General features: G+C 51.5%; 2 protein-coding genes across 8 annotated transcripts in view; one reads left to right on the plus strand and one right to left on the minus strand.

Moving 5' to 3' along the window:
- The window catches only part of LOC142833354 (arylacetamide deacetylase-like 4), an 86,120-nt gene that overhangs the window by 49,866 nt on the left and 13,583 nt on the right, over positions 1–22,671 (minus strand). The gene's annotated exons all lie outside the window — the stretch shown is intronic.
- The window catches only part of Dhrs3 (dehydrogenase/reductase 3), a 33,329-nt gene that overhangs the window by 3,690 nt on the left and 6,968 nt on the right, over positions 1–22,671 (plus strand). The gene's annotated exons all lie outside the window — the stretch shown is intronic.

Consider the following 22,671-nt stretch of genomic DNA (forward strand, 5'->3'; position numbering starts at 1 on the left):
CAGTTTCCCCATAATGACCTTGAGTTAAGTAGGATTTGCAATATTTGTGGACCGTGGGGAGCCTACCAAGCTGACCCAAATAAAGGGTTTTCTTTTAAAAAAAAAGATTTACTTTGTTTATGTGTGTGTGTGCCCGTACGCATGTGCACACGCACACATGCGCACACATGCATGCAGGTGTGTGTGGAAGCTAGGGGATGTCTGATCCCCCAGCGATGGAATTACAGCTTGATGTGGGTGCTCAGAACTGAACTCTGGCACTCTGCAAGAACACCAAATGCTCTAAACCACTGAGCATCCCTCCAGCCCCTCAGAGTTTGTCTTAAAAGGACACAGATGTCAAAAATTCAGAAGTTCTTCATCAGGAAACAGCTCTCCCTACCTACAAGACACCAAGTTGAGGAGAGACAGAAACAGCCGACCCTTAGGGATTTGGGGTGGGGGGGAAGCCCCTTGTTGGGTCATCTCCTGAGCAAACCTTTTTTAAATTTTCTGCGTCTCTGTAATTGCTCCCCACAAAGTAGTGAAAACTCAGGCTTGTCCTCAAGTCCGCAAGTTTGTCATGGTTTTAACGTGGCCTCTTGATGGAAGCAGGAGAAGATTTATGAGGGGACTGTGTGGAAGTATTTGGGCACCCCATAGCCTTTGGTCCAGTTAGAGGCAAGCATCCAGACCATGACTGAAGACTTACAGAAGCAGGGGCCCTGGGTCCAGCATCCCCACTGAGGACCCAATGTCCCATTTCAGGAAGGCACTGTAAGAAGTAGCTTGGGGTTGCATTTGCTTCGGTATCCATGATTTACAGGGCATGTGCTGTGAAGCAGCCAGCCAGGGCCTGGCCCTCGGTCCATTTGTAAGTCCCATTCTGCTCCCGTACCCCCCTTCTTTGTGTGCCATCCCTTCCCACTCCCAGTGGCTAAACTGGCCCAAGCTCACCATTCCCTTGACTAGAGACCAGTTCAAAGCTTGCTTACAGCATCCGGCAGCTCTGGGCTGGTAGCAGGGCTGGAGGCTAGGTAGAGATACAGTAAAGATCCCAGAAGACTTGACATCACAGCAAGATGTTACAGCAAGGGCACGCATTAGTGGTGGTGGCGTCTTCAGTGGCGTTTGTCGTGACTTAACCACACACCAGGTAGTTTAATGGCAAGTGACTCGTGGAGCTTGTCGCCCGCCGACTGTCTCAGCCTCTCTTGCTGGTCATCAGATCTGAGTGAAGAAAGGTTGGGAAGGTACACTGTGCCTCCACTTAGAGGACACTGCGTACCCACTTCCAAACTCCTTCACGAGCCCCCAGCTTGCTGCTGCTGACCATTCACTCTGAGAAAGCAAGCTCTGCTGTACTTAAGAGAAGGTGCCCTTCTACCTAGGGGAGGGGTCTGGTCGTCACAATCCCTAGAAGTCATCCCTAAAGCCATGTTGTCATCAGCAGAGTCGTGCAGTTAATGGTTCTCCCTTACAACTGGGGATTTCCAGACTAGGGAGATGTCACAGCAATTAAGAACACTGATCTATTCCTCTCCCAGAGAACCTGGGTTCAATTCCCAGCATCTACATGACAGCTCACAGCAGTCTGTAATTCCAGTTTCTGGGATCTGATGCCCTCTTCTGGCCTCTGAGGGCACTGCTACTTGTGGTACATATACATATAGACAAAACATCCACACACGTAAACAAAAATCTCAAAATGGGGGGAGGGGTGCTGACAGGTAACACAGGAGAAGAATGCATGTGTTCTTCTCCTCACCAGGACCTTGGGCAGTTATGGCTTGCCATTGTCCTCGTTTCTCAGGGTACTGTAGGGGAAGTATAACCAGGTGTATTCCCACCCTTCATTCTCAACTTTAATTTTAATATACCATGAGTCTCTGGAAATACATGCCGGACATCCGCTTTGGCTCCTGGCTTCTGATGGGACTGGGATCTGCCAGCCTGGCTATGATCACTTGTGTGATTGGCGACATGAATGACTGAAGTTTTACACGTGATCGTGGTCGTAAGCATGATCGTCACTGTACACAATAGTCATCGCACGCAGGACTGTAACACTATTATATGTGACTTGGCAACATCTATATAACATCGTAACATTCACGACCACAGGGCGTTTTCTTATCATTCCTTTGAGTGGCCTTGCTGGCCCTCGGGGGACCTGTAGCTTGTGTACAAAATAAAGGCGCAGTTGGGATCAGAGCCTTTTACTAGAAGCCAGCTTTGAACCCCTGGTTCCCAGTTTCACAACCAGAGTTTCTCCTTCTGGGCTGGCTAATCTCAGCCCCACCCAGCTGTCTCCCTGGGGTCACAGAGAGGTCAGGCAAGAACTGTTAAATCTTGGGGCCTGGTCTAGAGAGGGTTCTGGAGGGGGAGTGTGGTGAGCAGGAGTCAACAGGATGCAGGCAGGATGTGGATAAACCCACTTATTCAAAGAACCTTGTCGGAGTGCATTTAAATACAATGGGTGGGATGCTTGCCAAAGGGTCAGGCTGGCAGCCATCGGGGTTAATTTTAAAGCCAGGCTTGGCAACCCAAGCTTATTATTCCAAGTCTTGAGAGCTAAGGCAGACAGATCAGGAGCTCAAGGCCAGCCTCTGCTTCCTAGCAGAGTTCTTTATTATCTTGTTTTGCTGTTTTTTTTTTAAAGATTTAATTATTTGTTTTATGAGTATGTATATATGCCTGAGTGTATGTAAGCATGCCACCTGTCTGAAGGTACCCATGGAGGCCAGAAAAAGATATCAGATCCCCTGAAATTACAAGGGTTTGTGAACTTCCCAATGTGGGTGCTGGGAAGAGAACGCCAGGTCTCTGCAAGAGCCCCAAGTGCTCTCTCCAGACCCCATAGCAGGTTTGGGATCATCTTTGGCTTCTTGAAACTGTCAACAACCCCCCCCCCCTTCCAAGGAATGGCTATTTGGCATAGTGACTCAAAGATACAGGGCCTGTTGGTAAAGAACCACCACTAGGTCCTAGCAGCCCTAGAAAGCCAAGGCTGTCTGTCCATCATTTCTCAGTACTCCGGTTAAACAGACAAGGGCCAGCAAGTCCATCTTTAGGGGACTGATATGGGGTTGACCTTTTAAGTAAAGGACCGGGGATATACATGAAAAGTCCTGGTTATAAATAAATAAATAAAAATAAAAAAGGAAGAGCACAAATGTCTCTCTTTAGTGTCAGGATGAATCCTCACTCCCTCCTGCCACATCTGAGGCCACGGAGCTCAGTCTCTGCTAAGAAATGACCTGTGACCTTTGAGCCTGCAGGGTGTTGAGGTTACCCTGGAGGGAGGGCAGTCTTGGGGAGACTCCTGGAAGTAGATGACTGCCCAGGGGAAGGCAGTAAAGTCCCACCTCATCCTAAATGGGCAGTTGTAGGAATCCAGTAGAGTCGCCGTATCTAGGGTAAACATTGGAATGAAATAGTTGTTTTTCATTGTATCTAGGGTAAACAGAGGAATGGCTGTTTTCTAGAAGTACTTTGACCTCGAAGAAATCACTGTGGGAAACAGTGGATGTTTGCTGTCGTCTAGAGTGAGGTTTTTCTGAAGGAGCTGCACAGCCTTGGCGTGACCTTGGTCCAAGACTGTTCCTGCCCACACCTGGTCTTGTGTTATTGGATAAGCAATGGCGGGGCGATCCCACGAAAACTACATCATGGTGTCTTTGGTTACCTTGCCTCTTTCTATATACTAGCATCTCCCAGGATCACTTGCTGCTGTGGGTAAAGGTGGGGTGGGGCAGGGAGGCGGACCAGGTGAGCATTCTGCTACTCCACCCACTGAGGAATGCCAGTGGCTCCCTTACTATTACCCTAGACCTGGCTACCACTGTATTGGTCTACTTGAGTTGCCATGGCTACTGGGCCAACGTATTTTCCACTCCAAAATGGAATCGTGTTATGCTCAGAGGAAAATACATCACACAACAGGTGCCCAGCCCAGGAGAGCATGGTTGACCATGCCAGCCCCAAAGCCAAGGCCTGACCCCACGGGCAGGCAGGGTCACTTGCCAAGTCTCCTGAGTGTTGGTAGTAGCTCACTAGTCCCAGCATCTAGCAGTACTGTGTTACAACCAGGGCTGCTGGGAACCAGTTCCCAATAATAGCACTCTTAGTGGGGGACCTCCAAAGAACGTGCTGTGTGATCCTAGGCAAGCGACTGTGTCTCTCTGGGCATTGATTCCCTCATCTGAAAAATCAAAGTATAAAGAGTCAGTCAAAAACTCATATAAACCTCTAACTGCTTGTGAAAGCTTCCCCCCCCCCCGAAAAAAAAGAGTGCCCATCTGTGGGGACAGTGGAAGCCAGGAAGGGGAAAGGGGACTTTGTTCATACCGGAGCACAGGTGGTACCAACCACAAGGGACACAACCAGCCTGGGCCTGGTTCTGAACTTTGGCCTGTGGCTCCTCCAGGACAGACAGAATTCTGCCCAGGCTATAGAAGCTATAGGCCAATCTTAGTCTTTGACCGTGATCCTGGCTCATTCACGCCACAAACCACGCTGTTGCCATGATTGGTGGCTGGTGAATAGCCAGTTTCTTCCTGGGCAGGGACTGGTCCAGTGCAGACTCTGCCGTGGCTGAGGGCTAGAGAGACCTGAACCCTTCTCCCCTCCATTAGTCACTGGCTGGACGGTGGTGAGCCCAGAGTCATGGGTTACCATGACAACTCACTATACCGTAGCTGCTGTTTGACAAGTCTGTACATCTAAACTGCCCAGGAAGAAGGAGGCCCAGGCAGGCACTGGCTTTCCTTGCTGCCGGGGTGTCCTTAGGCTCTGGCACAGGGACTGGTGCTTGGGGGTATGTCATAAGTGACGGTTGTCCGAATGGACCCAGGATGCTCCTATCCTTGCTATTGAAACCACTGTTTACTAAGCACCTACTGTGTGCCAAGGACTTTTCTGGTGGCTTCACACGTGGCAAGGCCACCTGGGTCACTCACTTTTCTCACCGCTGTGACTAAAGCAGCTCGAGGGAGGAAGGGTTTGTCCTGGCTCCCGGTTGAGGGAGTCCACAGTGTGGCAGGAATGTGAGAAGCCCATACATTTCTGCAGTCAGGAAGCAGAGGGGCGAATTCTGAGGCTCAACTCAACTTCCCCTTTTCATTCAGACCTCTGTATTACCCTAGATCCAGCCTACACTTAGGGCGGGACTTCCTGCCCCGGTTGGCCTAGATAATCCCTTGCAGCCTACCCAGATACTTGTCTGCTGGCTGATTCTAGATTCTGTCAAACTGACAGTGTTAAACCATAAGCCCTTCCAGTGTGGCTACCATTGTCACCCTCTCCTGGCAACCAAGACTCTAAGAAAGGCCACCTAAAGTCACCCAGCTCTGGGCCAGGAGGATGGCTCCATTGGTAAAGACCACTGCCACACAAGTGTGAGGGCCTGAGTTAGTCCCTGTACCGTGTAAGAAGCTGAATACAGCAGCACCCACCAGTAATCCCAGCACAGAGAGACAACACTGAATGACAGAGACCCGCAATCCCCGGGGCTTGCTGGCCAGACAACCCAGACTACGTGGTGAGCTCCAGGCCAGTGAGAAACCCTGTCTCCAAAAAGCAGTGAAGTGGAGATTGATTGAAGAAGACAGCCAGCATTAACCTCTGGCTTCCACAAGCAGCTGTGCAGATGCACAAACCTAGACACACACATAGACACAAAGTCACGGCTCTTAAAAGACCCCCAGTGTCTATCCCCAGTAGAGCCTCTCAGTTAATCATTGCGTGGAAGGGACCCTGCTGACAGCTCCCTGGGAAGGTGCATAGTGTACGTGTCTAACAGCCAAGACAGTCTGCCATGCTCAGACGACAGCAGTGTCAGCCACCCTAGGAGGAATCTGACCGCACTGGGGGTCTGGGACCGGGAACGTAGCAGTGCCTAGCTCAGTCTCCTCATATGGCTGTTTCATAAGCCACCTTACCTTTAGGCCGACTTCTCTGCCATGAGGCTCCTCACCCTGCCCTTTAGTCCTCCTCAGGAGGAAGCACCAGAGGATCCAGGCCTGTCCTCCCCGCCTAACCCAGTAGGACTGTATCAGGTCATTTGCTGACATCCATGTGCAAAAAGGGTAGAAGGGACTTCTCCCTGTTGAGAGGAAAGCTCTCCACTCTCTAGAGTTAGTTCAAAGGGACAAAGTAAACAGCCACCAAAGTGGCCCAGTGGCCATGAGTGGACCTCCTGTGCAAACTTTGTAGATATAAAGCCCCGGGAAGCCTTTGCTAGACATGTCTGGGGGCATTTTTGTAGGTGTGTAAGAGATCTATCTGTTCTTCTTCCCGCAGCCTCAGGCCCTTGAGCAGGCGGTTCTGAGTTGGCCCAGGCAGGCTCCCCAACCCCTGTCTACAGCTCCTGCTGCCTGTCACCCAGGGCATATAACCAATTGCTTGTCACAAGAACACTGCAGGTCACTGTGGGGGTGGGGCCAGTGTGGCCACAGAGGGCAGCTGCACCTTCACCTGGGCAGGTGATGCTGCCAGGCACACCCACGTGGGGCCCAGCTATCTCCCACGGTCTCAGCTAGCAAAGACCTAGTAGTCCGTCCTGGCCTGTTACAGCTACTTCCCCTATGAACACACAACGGAGTGGGAAGGGACCTGAGGGATGGCAAGGCACAGGTTCTGCGTGGGCTGGAGATTGTGCTCTCCTGGGGTTTGCACCTCCTTGGCTGACACAAGTATTGTCTTGCATCATGGAAGTGTGTGTGTTTCTCAAGGAACAAGTGTAATGAAGCAATTCAGATTTTTGAACTCTGGAGTCAGGAGCAGCAAACTTTACAGGTTGCCTCTTCTGTTTACTTACCGTGTTGCCCTGGGCAAGTTGCTAAAGCTCTCTGATGCTTGCATGGAATTAAGTAGATAGCTTGTGTAAAGTTCAGAGTACACAGTGAGGGGTCAGTAAGTGTTGGCTGCTGTGGTGGTTGAGTCTACAGGTCATACTCTCTAAGGCAGAAACGTTTCTTTCCTTTGAACTGATGCTGAGAGGTTGCCATGGGTTGCTATGCTGTTGATTCTGTGTCCATAACCAGTGCACTCTATCCAAGCTTCTATGGCCACGCTGCTGGTGCTCACAAACTCTGTGCACAGAATAGTGCGCACTCGAAAAGGGTCCCCGAGGTCAGAAGCCAGCCTAGATCTCAACTGGTCTGAATGCAGGTGTCAGAGCTGTGTTCTTTCTTCTACTTTCCAGCTCCCCTAGGCTGCGGCAGTCCTTGGTTATGACCCCTTGTCCAGGCTCCTCCTCCATTCCAGAATCCTTGACCGTATCTCTTTCACCCCTACATATAGCCACATCAGGCTCTTCTGTCTCCCCCATCCATTCAGCAGGGGCCAGAACCCAACATCCCACACGTCATTCATGCTGGGCAGGCCCTCTGCCACCTCTCGGCCCCTGCCCTTCCTTTGCCTGCTTTTAAAATTCCATTTTCACTTTAACTGTGTGTACGTGAAGGGAAGGGTGTGTGCGTGTGGGTGAAGTGTGGGTGAAGTGCATGGAGACAAAGAGGGCGCCGGGTCCCCTGGAGCTGGGGTTACAGGGTTGTTAGCCACCGTGCAGGTGCGAAGAACGGAACTCAGGTCTTCGGCGAGAGCAGTTCGAGCTCTTAGCCATGACACTGTCTCTCCAGCCCTCCTCGCCTGCTTTAAGGGAACCCAGTGACTGTCTGCTAGCTCGGATAATCCGGGACAGTCCGTCTGAAAACCAAAGAGTCAACACATTCAGGTCCCCCAGGCTTGTTCACCCCTTTCCCATGGAAAGTGACATGTTCTGAGGTGAAGCCTTGGGGGCTGCTTTCCTGCGAGTCACTCCCTGTGCAGGCCTCAGTGTTCTCATCTATGAAATGGCCATGCTTGCCTCAGTCTCCCATAGACTTTGGGAGAACTGCCTAATGTTTGGGCTCTCTACCAGGCCTCCTTGTCTCTCACTCTGTACTTGTTCCAGAAGCCACACACACAGTGGCCGGGGCCAGAAGATTTCACTGTCCCAGCAGGCGGCAGGACAGTAGCTATAGACTCACTAGAGAAGAGTGTTACCTGTGTCATTCTGAGTGTGGAAAAGAACAGGCTGGTCTCACTGAGGAGTCTCCTCACGGGTAGATGGGAGGGAAGGACATCTGGGACTCTCTGAGGACGTTGGTGGGCATTGCCCAAGTGTGGAGAGGGCCAAGTGTCTTCCTCTACTGCCTATGTGACAACCTTAGTGTGATGGTGTCAACCTGGCGGGGTGGGAGCTCTGATGGGCAGGTGGTGGCCACCGTGTTTGATCCCGCTGTTAAGAAAATACTTCCTGAGTCCTGAGCGGGGTCCAGGTCAGGTATAAGGATGAGGCAGATGTTGTGGCAGAAGGAGACGTGTCTAGTAAAGAAAAGATAGGCAAGGGTGGGCTAGCCAAGTGTTGGAGAAAGAGAGAAAAAGACAAAGGCTGAACCACTGATCTGGTAGCTTCACATGGAGTTTGGACTTGATTGGGAGAGCACCAGCGAGCCATAGAAGGTTAGAGGCTGGTGACAGGAGTCTGATCTTCCAACCAGCATTCTCCGAAAGTGGAGGGATTGGGGTGCCTTCCACGGAAGGCTACTTGTGTAGAGCTGGTCCCCAAGCAAAGCCCTGTCCTGCCTGATACCCCACACATGTGTTCCCACCATCCTGCTCCCTGCAGGATGCGCTGACCCAGCTACTTCTGGCTATTGCGTACCCCAGCCCTGCGTGCCTAGGTCCCCATTCTGACAGCCCGCCAGCGGACAACTGGAAGGTCACCTCCACGGCATGTGTCCCGTGTCCTCTCAGAGATGAAATGGGCTCCTAGCAAAAACCTTCACACAGCCTCTTTAAGGCCTGCCTTTGGAAGTTTGTCAATAAAATGCTTAACGAGCTAAGTCTCCCTGGGAACCACCGGCCCTGGTGTGTTACTGGGCACGGCACGTTTTGTGACCTCTGAATTACACCACACTGAGGAGTGGAGGAGGAGGAGTGGCCACAGGACAAGTTCATCTTTCTAAACTGCAGCTGAATTCTCACCTCTGCTGTGCCACTTGACAGGCATGCTTCTAGGGTCCTGGTGCACATCTCTGAAGTGATTCAGAGCCAGAGAGATACGCAACAGATAAAGGTGATGGGTGACCTGGTTCAGTCCCCAGAACCCACGTAAAGGTAGGAGAGAACTAATTCCACAAAGCTATCCTCACACGTCACATATGCTGTGGCATACATGTCCCCCACATACACTATACACACATACACACAATAGTAATAACTTCTTTAAGAAATGCACATGAAAGAGTCAGTGGTTAAGATGCTTGCTGCTCTTGCAGAGGACCCAGATCCAGTTCCTAGCACCCACATGATGGCTCACAGCTGTCTATAATGCCAGTTCCAGGGGATCTGATGCCCTCTTCCAGATTCTTTTGGCACCAGACATACAAATGCTACGCACACACATATATGTCGGCAAATACTCATACACATAAAATAAAAATAAATCTAAAAAGGTATTTTATGTGTATATATGCTCTTATTCTCTGAGCCATCTCCCCAGCCTGCGTCTTGGAGCCTGAACGGCAGAGCTGTGTTTCCTGCTACCTGGACGGGTGGAAGGAAGGCTGTGGCTCAGCGACAGTGTTGAGTGGTGTTGATAGGTGTCCACCGTGAGAGCTAGGCTGGCTTCCTGCGGGTGACCAGGCAATTGCACTCAGTCCTCCACTTGGTTTCCCTCTCTAGGGTCGCCATGATTAAATTCTTCGTGGTTGTTTGGCCAAAGGTCTTCTTATTGTGTGGCTGGTCCTGGTGGTAATTAGCGGCTTTATCGTTGCTGACAAAGATGGCAACGTGATGCCCATACATCACTCACGTGCTACCCCCAAATGCCTGACTTCTTAGCCGGGGGTTGGGGGAGGGGCAGCACATCCTAACGTTTGTCGTCCACGTAGTAACCAGGTGTTGTAAAGACAATAAAGTTGTACAGTGGAAGGGGAGGGATGTAAAGACCGAGCCAATCAAAACAAAAGACTGTGCCTTGCCATATTCCAGGGGTGATTGCTATCAGGGGTCATGGGACTAGGGGATAGCTTGGTGGGTGAAGTGCTTGCTATGCCAGCCTAAGGACCTTGAGTTCAGATACTCATGTAAAAACCATCGATGCTGTGAGCGCCGCCACCCCAGTACCAGAGAGAAGAGACAGGTGGATCTCAGATCCTGGTGGCCAGCCAGCCGAGCCAGAACTGTGACATCCATGTTCAGTGACAAGACTTTGTCTCAAAAAATAGAGAGCCACGGGGCACATTCCAGCGTCAACCTCTGCCCCACCTCCCACCCCCACCACCAGGGATCTGGAGCCACTTCAAGGCTTTCTGCCCTCCACCAAGCAGGATAGGTGTGAGTCCCATGACCCGCTAAGGGAGTCAGTGCAGGGGTTTCTGGGGCCCAGAGAACTGTTTACCTCTAAGGGGCCAAAGCCCAAGCTCCTCCTTATAAACTAGAAGCCAAGTTTGAGGGCTATCAGGGACAACACATCCCCTGGGCTCTCTGTGGCTCCAGGGTGTCCCCAGGCAGGCCCAACATCTCTGACTGCTCACAGCCATCCTGATCCAGAAAGCATTTTCTTGCACTTTTGACCTTCCCTGGTCCAAGAAAGACAGCTGGAAGTAGTGGGGCCCAGGGACCCTAAGTGACTCATCCACTCACATAGCAAATCCGGTCCCTGACTAGATTCCTGGGGGCCCTGACCAGACAGCTTCCCACCCAAAAGGCAGCATGCCCAAGGAACTGCAGACCGGGAAACCCTCTGGACTAAGCCAACTAACCGGGGACAGTAGGCACCATTCTGTTTGGTATACCGGTATACCTAGAGACTATTGCGTCTGTCTCCATGAGCTTTTGTGAAGTCCAGAGCCACCACAGACACCAAGAGCCACAGTAGACACTTCCCAACTCACTGGACGAAGGCCAGAGCAGACCTAAGGCCCTGCCCCCTGAGTTTGGAGGTCCCTTGAGGGAGGTGCGGGTCCGGGATTCCCCTGCAGAGGAAGCTGACTCCAGATGGTAGAAGCTGCCAGTCCCGGGGATGCTCCATAGGAGGCAAGCCCTCCAGCTGGCCGGGTGCCTGCGGCTGAGGTGGGTGGGTGGTGCATGGTTCACCCAGCGGCCAGCAGACTGGCTGCGTGTTGCAATGTCTGGTGACTTTTGCAGCATCCTGTCTGTCGGTGTGCGCAGCTGGGCTGCCCTCACTGAAGAGAAAGGAGCAAACCTGTGGCTGGAGTGAGCCTGCTTGTCTCTAACAGGCTGCATGGCTACCTGGCAGCCCATATGCAGCTCTGGGTTCGGCTGCCAATCAGCAGCACCCGTGACATCAGTGCATTTGTTTACTGGGGGAAGAACCTGAGGTCACAGTGGCCGAAGAGCTGTACCCCTTTTTTTATCTCTAACCCCTTGCCATCTAAGCCCAGCACCCCCTTTCCTGTCTCCCCTCCTTCCTGTCTGCTCTTGAGACCCCATTCCAGTCCCCTACTCACCTCCTACCCCTCCATATTCTCCACTCAGGACCCCCCCTAACCCCCTATTCCTTTACCTACTTGCACCCGGGATCCTAATCCCAGCCCCCTATTCACCCCTTACTCTGTTCCCACTTGCTCCCAGGATCCCAGCACCAGCCCCCTGCGCCTCACTCCTGTCCCTATCTTCAGCCAGAATCCCCCCACCTCACCTCTATCTACACTTTGAACTCCAACCCTAGGCCTAACCCATTGCATCCCTGCCTCCCCTCCACCCATCCAACCTGGGACCCTAACTCCTCCCCCACCAGCCAGTCCCTATGCACTGCAGTCCAGCCCCCCTGCATCTGTCCCTCCTTCACCAACACACACCTTACCCCATCCCCACTTACAGAAAGACTTCCTGGAGCCTCCTGCCAGACCAGTGATCTGAGCGCTGTGCCTGGCCACTGCCTCTGTCATGTGGGCCTGCTGGCCGGCCTTGCTCCATCTACGTGGAACACACAGAGCCAGGGCAGCAGCGTGATCATTGTCAGGCACCAGGGACAGGGACCACGCCGTCACTTGAAACTGTGTTTACAACCTAAATGGGTAGCTAGCCTAGCATCTGCCTCCCCTCTGCTTCACCAGGACTGTGCCCTCAGAAACTGAGGTAGCCCAGGGACTTGGTCAAGATCTTTCTCTTCCCAGATACCCAGACATAGCAAAGCCCACTTTCCCCGGTGGATGGCAGATTTTTTTTTTGTACCTTCTCAGCCCTTTGCAAGCCCGATGCCCCCTCCTCTGACAGCCCTGCAAGCCTCCTAGATTCCTCTTCTCCATCCCCCCTTCCCAAGCACCCAGTCACCTGAGTGTACCCCATGACTAGTCCCACCCTACCTGGATCCTAAATTCCCCTTCTGGGACTCCAAACTCATTCCAACATCCAAACCAGACGCTGTCATGCCCCTGCTCATAGGATGACCGCCACCAAACGCCACGCTATCGCACTCAAAGTAGGATTCAGTGCCCAGTGTGGCTGGTATCTGCCATTGGGCTGCGACACACTGGTCATCACCATGCCAGCGTCACACTGAGCCCCTTCCCACTTGGGGCCTGTGTATGCATTAGCTGCTCTGTCTGCCTCTTTCCTCCGGACATCTGCACAGTTCCCTCCTTCACATCCTCAGGTATCCCAGCAACCTGCCCCCTTCAGTACCACTTTCTGCCCACCGTCTTTCTCCGTCCTGAGAAGCTCGTGTTCCGCTTGGGACACTTTCAGCCGCCCCTGTTTTGCCTGGTCATCTGGAGCTTTTGTTTTGTTTTGAGAGGGCTGTAGTGTGGTAAGATATGTGAACGTGTGCCTGTTTTGTGCGTGTGAAGTTGAGTGTCTTCCTCAGTCACTCTCCAGCTTATGGACTGAAGCAGGATCTCTCCCTGAACCCTGGGTTTGCTGTTCAGACTAGTCTTGCTAGCCAGTTTACTCCCAAGACTCAGTCTCTGCCTCGTGTGCTGGGATAGCAGAGGATCCACTGTGTAGCTCTGGGAATCCAAAATCTGGTCTTCATTCTTACCTGGCAAGCACATTAGGACACACTGGCCTTCTGTTCCACAGGGTCTAACTGGAGGAACTGGGACAGAGGTCATAGGACTCCTGCCAGGAACTGTAGCCCGTCTCTTACCCTTTGCTGTCTGTGGCCATAACTGATATTTACGGAAAGAAGTAAGGGCCCTTGTTCTTCTAGCTGGAGAGAGCAGCTGACTCAGAACCAATGTAAGAATGACACCGGGGTTTGGGGATGGAGGTAGGGAGACCCCAGTCAGGTCTCACTTGGTTTTGAGCAAAGCTCAACACTGCCTCTTGGCAGGCAGCAGTTTTAGGGTCTCAAGAGAGATCCATCGTAGAGAGCTTAGAGCGTCTGTCTCAGAGAGAAGACAAGAGATTGCAAATAAGTCAGGAATGGGGGCTTGGGGCAAGTGTCAATCAATTGGTACTGACTCCCTGAAGGCCATGGAGAAATAGGATGCCCTTCGAGGACAGCACACAAAAAAGCCACATTGAGGTGGGGGAGGAATGATTATTCAAATGGAAGCTAATATTGTCCTGAGAGGGCTGGCAAAGAGCAAACATGGTCACTGCTGAATTTTACTGAATGGGGGGAATCCAGTAACAAAGTCCCGCTGAGGTTCTAGAAGGATCTCTGGCTGCTGTGCTGCATCTTAATTGAAGCAGGGGTCAAGTGGGAGCGGATCGGTTGGGGCCAAGTCGTCTTGAGGAGAGAGAAAAGCTAGGCCTGGAGTGGCTGGATTCAGAGCGTGGATGACAAGAACTTGGATGGGCTGGGTGCAGAGTCAGAGATAGGAACCTATATGGGACCATGAGGCATCTTTGGGGAGAATAGAGGAGGCATCTGCAAACAACATTGTGGTGGACTGGTCTGGTGACCGAGCCCACTGACTCCATGACTTTCTGGCCTCAATGTCACGCAGGGTCTCTGGGGCTCATCTGTTGAGTGGGGATAACAGGACCCACCTATGACAGCCACAAGAAGTGACCACAAGCTAAGAAACTTATAACCACAGGTCTTAGCCTGGTGTGGTGACACATGCTGAGGCAGGTTGATTGCCAAGTTTAGGGCCAGCCTGAGCTACAGAGTGAGACCTTGTCTCAAGGGAAAATAAATAAGACAGGCAAAAATTACAGATATATTCTGTCACATTTCTGGGCCCCACTCCCCCAACAAGTTCCTCTGTTCAACCCTTTCATCTCCAGTGAGGACTTAGGACCCACCCTAATCCATGACAGTCTCTCTTTGGGGGTCTTGACTGGGTTGTATCTGCAGATAAAGTCACAATTGTGAGCTTTGGCTGTCAGGACTTGGACATGACTCCAGGAGGTCACATATCCTCCCACTCATCCTGGTCTCTTGTGAGGATATAATCTAAGCTCCCTAAGATAGGGCCATGCACAAGGCAAGAGCCCAAGAAGCAATAGCTGTGGTCTCCCTCCCACTTGTGTGAAGATCACAGATGACCCTGGCGGGGGCCACCCCTCCTCCTACCTGCTTTGCCAATGCTGCCACCAATAGGAGCACCTGACTTGATGGCCCTTTGGTCCAGCCTGCAGGACCTGGCATCTTTACAGCAGGTGAGGATTGTCACTCTGGCCCATGCAGGAATGACCTGACCAGCAGGAGCAGGAGCCACACACATACGGGTCTGTGCTGCCCCTCCTTCCCAGGGAGGCCATCCAGACAGGCACGTGGGTGCTGTAATACCCGGACACGTTGCTTAGTGATAGCTGTTCGGTGAACACAGGATCCCTTTGTTCCCCAAGGCAGTCAGTGGCCAAGGCCACAGGTTTGAGAATCAGGTAGCATATGAGTAAATTGTGTGATCTTTCTCCTCTGTGCCTCAGGTTCCTCATGTGGCAATGTCTGTGGACCCTTTCCTAGAGTTATCAGAGCCACAGGATACGTGTTAGGGCTCCTGGTCTCCAGGTTGTAGTCAGGGACTTGTGGGTGCACTTTGTCACCTCAGTAACTGGGTCAGCCATGGGAGTCCTGTAATAAACCTGAGGCCATTAGTATTGTCAAATAAATACCAATATTATCGCCAGTAACATAGCAACAGAAACAGATGTCACTTCTCATAAAAGATCCTACCACCTAGGAAATGGCTCCGTCAGCAAAGTGCTGACTGTATTCCCATAAGGATCTGAGTTCAGATCCCTGGCACCCATGTAAAAAGCTGGGACCAGCATCACAAGTCTGTAATCCTGAGATTACAGAGCCCTTTGTCTCAGGGTGGAGGGCGATGGAGGAAGATGCCCAGCATCACTCTCTGACCTCCACACAAGTGCACACATGCATGCGCACCACACACACACACACACACACACACACCCTGCAAAACCCAGAGCTGTCAATGGTGGTGCTGAGAAGACCATCTGAGGCTCTGTATCTTGCCTTCCCTGGTCACAGTGTTGAATGCAGTAACTGAACCTCCCTCCCAGTCTGCCCCCTGTTGAGTGTGGACTGGAGCAGGTAGCCTTGGGGAATAACTCAGGGGGTTGGCAACCCAACAGGTACATGATCATCACTTTGAATGGCTGTCATTTGGAAAGAAGGGAGCCCTCTTTCCTGTAAACAGGGTGACAGAACAGCACTGGCCATAGGGCTTGTCGCTAGGAAAAGGACCTCCTAACAGAGCCAGCTGGGGGCTAGAGCTTCAAGCCTGTTAGTGTTTGAATCAGTCTTTGTAGAGACAACAGTTCCAGATGCTGAATTAAAGTGATACTCCTGTGGATACCTGGGACAGGCAGAGAGAGGGCCCTAGAACATGTCTTCCAAGCCTCCTCCTTCTTAACAGACCCAGGGGCTCCTCCCTAGAACTCCCAGGAACTTCCAGAGTCCAACTTAAAAACCTCGCCTCCTAGGGAAATCTACCCACCAAGGTCCTGCAGATGGGCAATTTAGACCCTGGTCTCTGCCTGCCTGCCTGGTTGTAGCTGAAGGATGTCTTTCAAGTCAGGGAAAAGATGAGACAGAGACCACCTAAGTTCTAGAGTTCTGACCCAGGCAAGGCCATGTCTAAGGGAAGCAAAACTTTGGGCCACCAGAATCATCAACACCTCCAGTTTTGTGGGCCTAGCAAATCTCCCAAAAGAGGAGATTTTTTTGTTACTGTTGTGTTGTTGATAATAATCCCAGCTGGTCCAAAATGAGCTTCCCTAAAGCAGCACTCAAACTTCAACTCATGGGGCTTCCTAGGGTTGCCAAGCTCACAATCAGAGGGACTCCAGAGCCAGGGTCCACTGTATTCCAGAGATGGGTTTTCTCTCTTTAGAAATACCTCAAGGTTGAGCCTGGGATATAGCTCAGTTGGCTGAGTGCTTACCTAGCATGCATGAAGCCCTGAGTTCATTCCCAAGTACTGCATTAAACCAGCATGCTGATAACATGCCTGGAATCCTGGCACAAATCCAAGCAGAAGGACCAGAAGTTCAAGGTCATCCTCAGCTCCATATTGGATTTTAGACCTGGGTGGGCTACATGAAGCACTGCTCAACAAAGTTGGTAGCCAGATGTGGTGATATACACCTGTAATCTTGGAACTTGGAAGGTAGAGACAGGAAGATCTGAAGTTCAAGGTTATTTTTAGCCACCTAGAGAGTTCAAAGACGGCCTTAGCTATGTGAGACCCAATCTAAAAAAAGAAAATACACAGGATTGTAAAAGGTGTTTTTGAGACAGGCAGCCCATGATCTCTTGATCCTTCTGCCTCAGCCTCCTGATGCTCATCTTACAGATATGTACCACCATGCCTGACATCTTTAGCTTTGAGTGTGTGCTCTGTTCCCAAGCCTGTAACACAAGCTACCTGGAAGGCTGATGTAGAAGAGTCTTGTGTTCAAGGCCTGCCTGGGCTCCAGAGACAACTCAAGGTCAGCCTGGCCAACGTTTGACCCTGTCTCAGAATAAAATGTTTGTAAAAGGAGAAAGGTCATAGAGGATCATAGCTCATCGGTAGAAGATGCTGCTTACCTAGCATGTACAAAGTCTAGAGTTCAGTTCTTGGTACCACAAAAAAATAAATAAACAAGGTACTGTGTCCATGTCTCAGACACCACAGTCCCTCCCCCAGGGATGCACCCGTCTCCTTCTGTTCAGTGCCTCCCTAACTCTGACTGTACGATAGACTGAAACTCCCATGCTCCCTCTTACCCAGTCATTAGCATGGTTCTTAACAAGCATCTTCCTATCCCCTGTCTGCTATGCTGGGAGTGGAGGCAAGCCACACCCTACTGCAAACCTCCCTCACCCAGTCTGCTGCTCTGCCCACCATGCTTGGAGTCTCCCTGGGCATTTTCCTTCTGTCTGCAAGGTCAACATTGCCAGTCTGACCTTAAGCCGCAGGGCCCAACTCCCTGCCCAAGGACTTGGACCTGAGACTACCTGCTCCGGTCACTGGTGGGATGCCCCACCCCCCACACTCCCACCACACACATAGCCAGTCTCTAGGCTGTCCTCCCGGAGAGGAAAAGCAAGGCTGAATAGTAGAGATACCACTGTCCTAGGATCAGCAGACCTTTCTAGATGGACCAGTGCCATGTGACTGGGTCAGCTGAGCCTGGCCGGTGCCGGACTCACAAGATGATGAAGAGTCCCTGAGGGACACTGAGCCAAGGCAAAGGGCTTCCAAATGGTCGAAAAACGCTCCTCTGTCTGCCAGTGGAAGCCCAAAACAAGGGCTAGCCTTAGCGGGGAGGAGCATGGGTTCTGAGTCACAACTGTGAGGACAGGAGAGGCACAACCCCTAGGCTAGTCACTTTATTCCGTTTGAGACTCACATAGTGTGGGGGATACCATACCCACCCACAAGGTGTGAGGCTGAAAGAGGGCGTATCTGTCTACTTGGCACAGGGCCTGGCCCGTGGCAAGGGCTCTGTTAATACTAGCGATTGGCCAGTGTTGTAGGAAGGGTGGAAGGAACAGCCAAAGAAGCTTTGGAACTGAAGGGGCCATTCAGGCTCTGCTCTGTGGGGTGAATGGGAGTTTGCAAAGAGCCTTGATGTTTTCAAGAAAAATGGGGGAGAGAGACGACAAATAGCACTTTTATCATGAGTGGAGGCCCAGGAGAGGTATTGATGGGGCTGAGGATAGACAGGGGTTACCAACGCTGAGTTACGGTGGGGAAGTTTGTGCCATGCCTTTTGTTCGGCTCCTATTCTTATTGTTACCTGCCTTGCTTTGAGACAGGGTCCTACTGTGTAGCCCAGGCTGGCCTTGAGCTGGCCGTCTTCCTGCCTCTGCCCCTCACACTGGGATTATAGGTGTGTACCTAACTTCTGAGTTGTTATCGTTGTTGATTTTTTTACATGGGGGTAGGGAGAGGGTGTCGGGAAGTCAGAGGACAACTTGGAGTAGTCAGTTCTCTCCATGTGAGTCCCAGGGATCGAACTCAGGTCGTCAGACTTGGTGGCCAGCATCTTTACCAGCCGAGCCATCTCACCAGCCCACCTTTGTTCATTAGCGACTTTACCCACAAGCAAACATCAAGAAGTGAGTAGCAGCCCCGGACAACCCTTCCCCCTGGGGCCTCTCTGAAGATGCTTGCTTCCTTGACCCGTTGAGTGTCAGGGATAGGTTTTTCTGGGTTATTCCTTGCTGCTCCCCTTTTATTTGCACCCTGAATCCTGAACTTCTTTCCTGGCCATAAGGCACGAAGTCTTTGAGTGACTGTAGAGTGTCAAGGGTGAGGTGTGATATGTCTGCCCTTCCTCCCCAGGGAAATCCCAGCAGAGTGAGCCTCCAGGACACTCAGTAGACACCAGCCCTGCGCTGAGTGCCCTCAGGGCCTTGAGAGGGAACATACACAGTTTGATTTTGTTTTCAGTAGGACTGGGGATTGAATTTAGGAGAGAGAATAGCAGCAGTCACTGGCCGCCTGTGCTTGGAGCCAGACAGTGCTGATGTGCAAACACCAGCTCTGCCACTCAGTGTGGATGGTCTCGGACAAGCGCTTGGCCTCTCCACGCTGCGGTTTCTTCTCTCTGGGTAGTCACAGAACCGCTAGCTCCTGGCTTCCCCTAGATACCTCTGTTTATTCTTTATCCTCTTACCCTCAGTTGCGACTGATGCTTCCTCAATCCCTTAACCTTCCTTACAGGGATGGGCTCCTGAGGTGGGAACTGTGTCTCTTTCATTCTCTTAGGTCCCAGCGCTGGGCTCAGCCCCTTCCCATAGCAGACTCTCTAGCCCTAATAGGTAGGTGGATGAAATTGTGGTGGAGACATGGAGTTAGATGAGGCACAAGGAGAGCTTTGGAGGCAGGAATAGATACCGTCATGAGTGGATTTGGAGTTGGGTCTTCCAAGCTTGACTTATGCTGCCATGCTACAGGACCGCACCTGCAGCAAACAGACCCTGGGTTCAGATCCCACCTCCATCTCCCACCAGGTGTCAGGTGTGACTGTGGACATCTGACTTAGTTCAGTGAGCTTTAGTTCCCAAGTACAGAAAGTGCCTGATGTAAGTCTCTAACCCAAAGGCTTCAGCTGCTGGGTCTAGCAAACGCCAGTAAGGCAAAGCAGGGCAGGCAGGCCCTCACTGACAGTCCGTACCGGGACCAAGGCTTTCTCTCCTCCTCCTTCTCACCTGAGAGGGGAAGCCCATTGTCTCACCTCACAGAGGACTGGAAGCCAAGAGGGTAGAGACACCAGTCCTGATTTCATAAGTTTAGGTTAGCCCGGTTCTGCCAGCTGGTCAGCCAGGGAACTAAGAGGAGGCTGAAGCAGCTTCCAGGACTGTCTCTTCCCCAGGCTCCTATCCACTCTCCCTCAAACCTCACTTCTCCATGCCACCTTCATCTCCTTCGGGCCCTGGGAGGACCTGTCAACACTTGTCGTTACCCAGGGGACTGTGGCAGAGCCTTGAGCAGACTTTCTGCATGTATCACACCCTTCAGGGACACAGATTCCCCGAGAGCCAGGCGGGGCTCCAGAAGGAGCTTGTCACTAGAGCAGCTTCACCAGAGAGTCCTGTGCCTTCAGGCCCTCTCTCTGGTCCACACAGACCACATTGGAGCAACAATCACCACAGAGATGCAGGTGACTCATAAGGACAGGTGGCCTCAGTGTGCCCTATATGCATCCACGAGAGGACCTAGTGACACATGCATGTGGATTGCATACATTCACAGAAACATACCTATGTTCAGATGCAAGGCTCACAGACACCTATTCATAGATGCAGGCACATAGTCATAGATGCATGATCACAGGTCCATGCACATAGAGCATGCTCATAGACACAGACATCCACAGATGTGAACTTGTAGATACACATACATTCCAGACACACAAATGCATACTTACAGACACGCAAGTGCACACTCAGATGGGCTCGGAGGCACTAGCACTCACAGGCACAGACACACAAACACAGGACACAGAAATTTGCCCAGGGAGATGCACCTGCCCCCGGCGGCACACCTTTGCCCAGCACCGTGGCTAGCTCCTTGTCTGCATGCTCCAGCCCCAACAGGCCTGCCCTCAGCCCCGCCTTCCTGGGTTGAGTGCTCTAGGAAACCCCAGGCCCCACTGGTCCACACAGACTCATATATGGAAGATTCTGGGGCTGCAATGAGCTCAGCCACAGAGAAGGGGTAATCTTTCAGTCTTGAGAGGTAGTTTAATACCCATCCACACTCTCCCAACTTTGGCCCTTAACATGTATTCATTCATCCAACAGACAACATGTGCTTTGGTAGGCACTGAGATATTAAAATAAATAGAACAGAATTGGGCCCTGGAGATGCCAGGTTCACAGAGACACTTAGCCATTGTACCAGGGAGAGGGGTAAAACCACTCTGCCAGTATACAGGGTTGACCTCAAGAGGACCAGGGTCCTGACTGTAGTCTTTGCCTGCTCACAGGAGACAGTACATACAGGCCTTCATCCCTTCATCCCGCCTGCCTGCCCACTGCTAACCCCCCCCCCACTTCGGGGCCATCTTCCAGCCCAGTTGACAGGGCTGCTCTCCCTAGTTCCTGGTTGCAAACATTCTGAGCAAAGCAGTGCTTTAGAACCCTGACCATCTCCAGACATCAAAGAACCAGCAAGAGCATGGGTCACCCAGACTCCTTTAGATGGGACCCTCTGCACACCTGTTTGTGCTAGGAAAGCCACAGGGGTTCCTAGTGACATCAAGCCCCTCATGGATGATTTTAAAGAGAAAAGCAACAGAGCTGTGGCTAAAGAGATGACTCAGCAGTTAAGAGTGTTTGCTGCTCTTGCAGAGGACCCATGTGGAGCCTCACCATCACCTGTAACAAGTTCCATGGGATCACATGTTCTTCTGGCCTGCACAGGCACTGGCTCACATGCCACGCACACACATACATCAGGCACACACACACATGCATACACAAAATAAACTTTTTTAAAAAGAAAAAAAACACAGACCCTTGCTGGAGCCTAGCCTCTATTATGCTGATTTTCCTGGATGCCGTGGTTGCCTAGTTCTACCTCTCTACCATAAAGCTACATCTCAGGGCAGCTAACTCCTCAGACACCCAAACCTGGGCTCCTTTGTGTGGGGAGGTATTATTCTCCTTCAGGTCAAGGATGAGGACCAGCCAAACGTCAATTCCTATGAACCAGCCATACCTGCCCAACCCCTCTAAGCACCCACTTACAGGCCCTGTCAAGGTCACTGGGTCACTCCTATACTCATTTCCTGCTGGGTAAGGAAGCCCTTGCTTCTTAGCAGGAGTCTTACTGTCTCTCTCCTGTCCCTCCTTGTATCCTTCCTTCCCAGTGTGAGCACAGGGAGCTGGAAGCCATCCAGGGCCCTGTAAAAGGAGAATGTGGCCCCATCCTTCCTAGTGGCTGGTGGGAATAATCCCAGCTCTAAACATAATTGGCGAGGCCAGCTGGTCCCTAACAGAAAACATTCTAGAATAGTATACAGAAAGCTTTTCTGTTCCTTCTAAGAATCAAGGAAAAGGCCAGACCTGGGTTGGCAGGAAGTGTCCTGCTGGGAGGAATGGACAGAAAGGTACAAACTTAACACACTAGCTGATAGGCCATAAGTGTGCTCAGAAAGGTACAAACTTAACACACTAGCTGATAGGCCATAAGTGTGCTCAGAAAGGTACAAACTTAACACACTAGCTGATAGGCCATAAGTGTGCTCAGAAAGGTACAAACTTAACACACTAGCTGATAGGCCATAAGTGTGCTCAGAAAGGTACAAACTTAACACACTAGCTGATAGGCCATAAGTGTGCTCAGAAAGGTACAAACTTAACACACTAGCTGATAGGTCATAAGTGTGCTCAGAAAGGTACAAACTTAACACACTAGCTGATGGGCCATAAGTGTGTTCAGAAAGGTACAAACTTAACACACTAGCTGATAGGCCATAAGTGTGCTCAGAAACAGCTGGCTCACTTAAGCATAGGTGGTATCCCTTTTAAAATCTTGTTGGGGCCCCAAGATGGCCCAATGGTTAAGAGCACTTGCTGCTCTTCCAGAGGACCTGAGTTCTGTTCCTAGTACCCATACTGGGCAATCTGTAACACTAGCTCCAGGGGATCTGATGCCTTCTTCTGGTCTCTGTTGTATCCTGCGTTCGTGTGCATATACCCACACACAGGCACACACGTGTGCAGACAGACACACACACATAAAATAAAATTAAAAG

Source organism: Microtus pennsylvanicus, chromosome 13 (assembly GCF_037038515.1).
Source record: "Microtus pennsylvanicus isolate mMicPen1 chromosome 13, mMicPen1.hap1, whole genome shotgun sequence".
In the NCBI taxonomy this organism is placed as follows: domain Eukaryota; kingdom Metazoa; phylum Chordata; class Mammalia; order Rodentia; family Cricetidae; genus Microtus; species Microtus pennsylvanicus.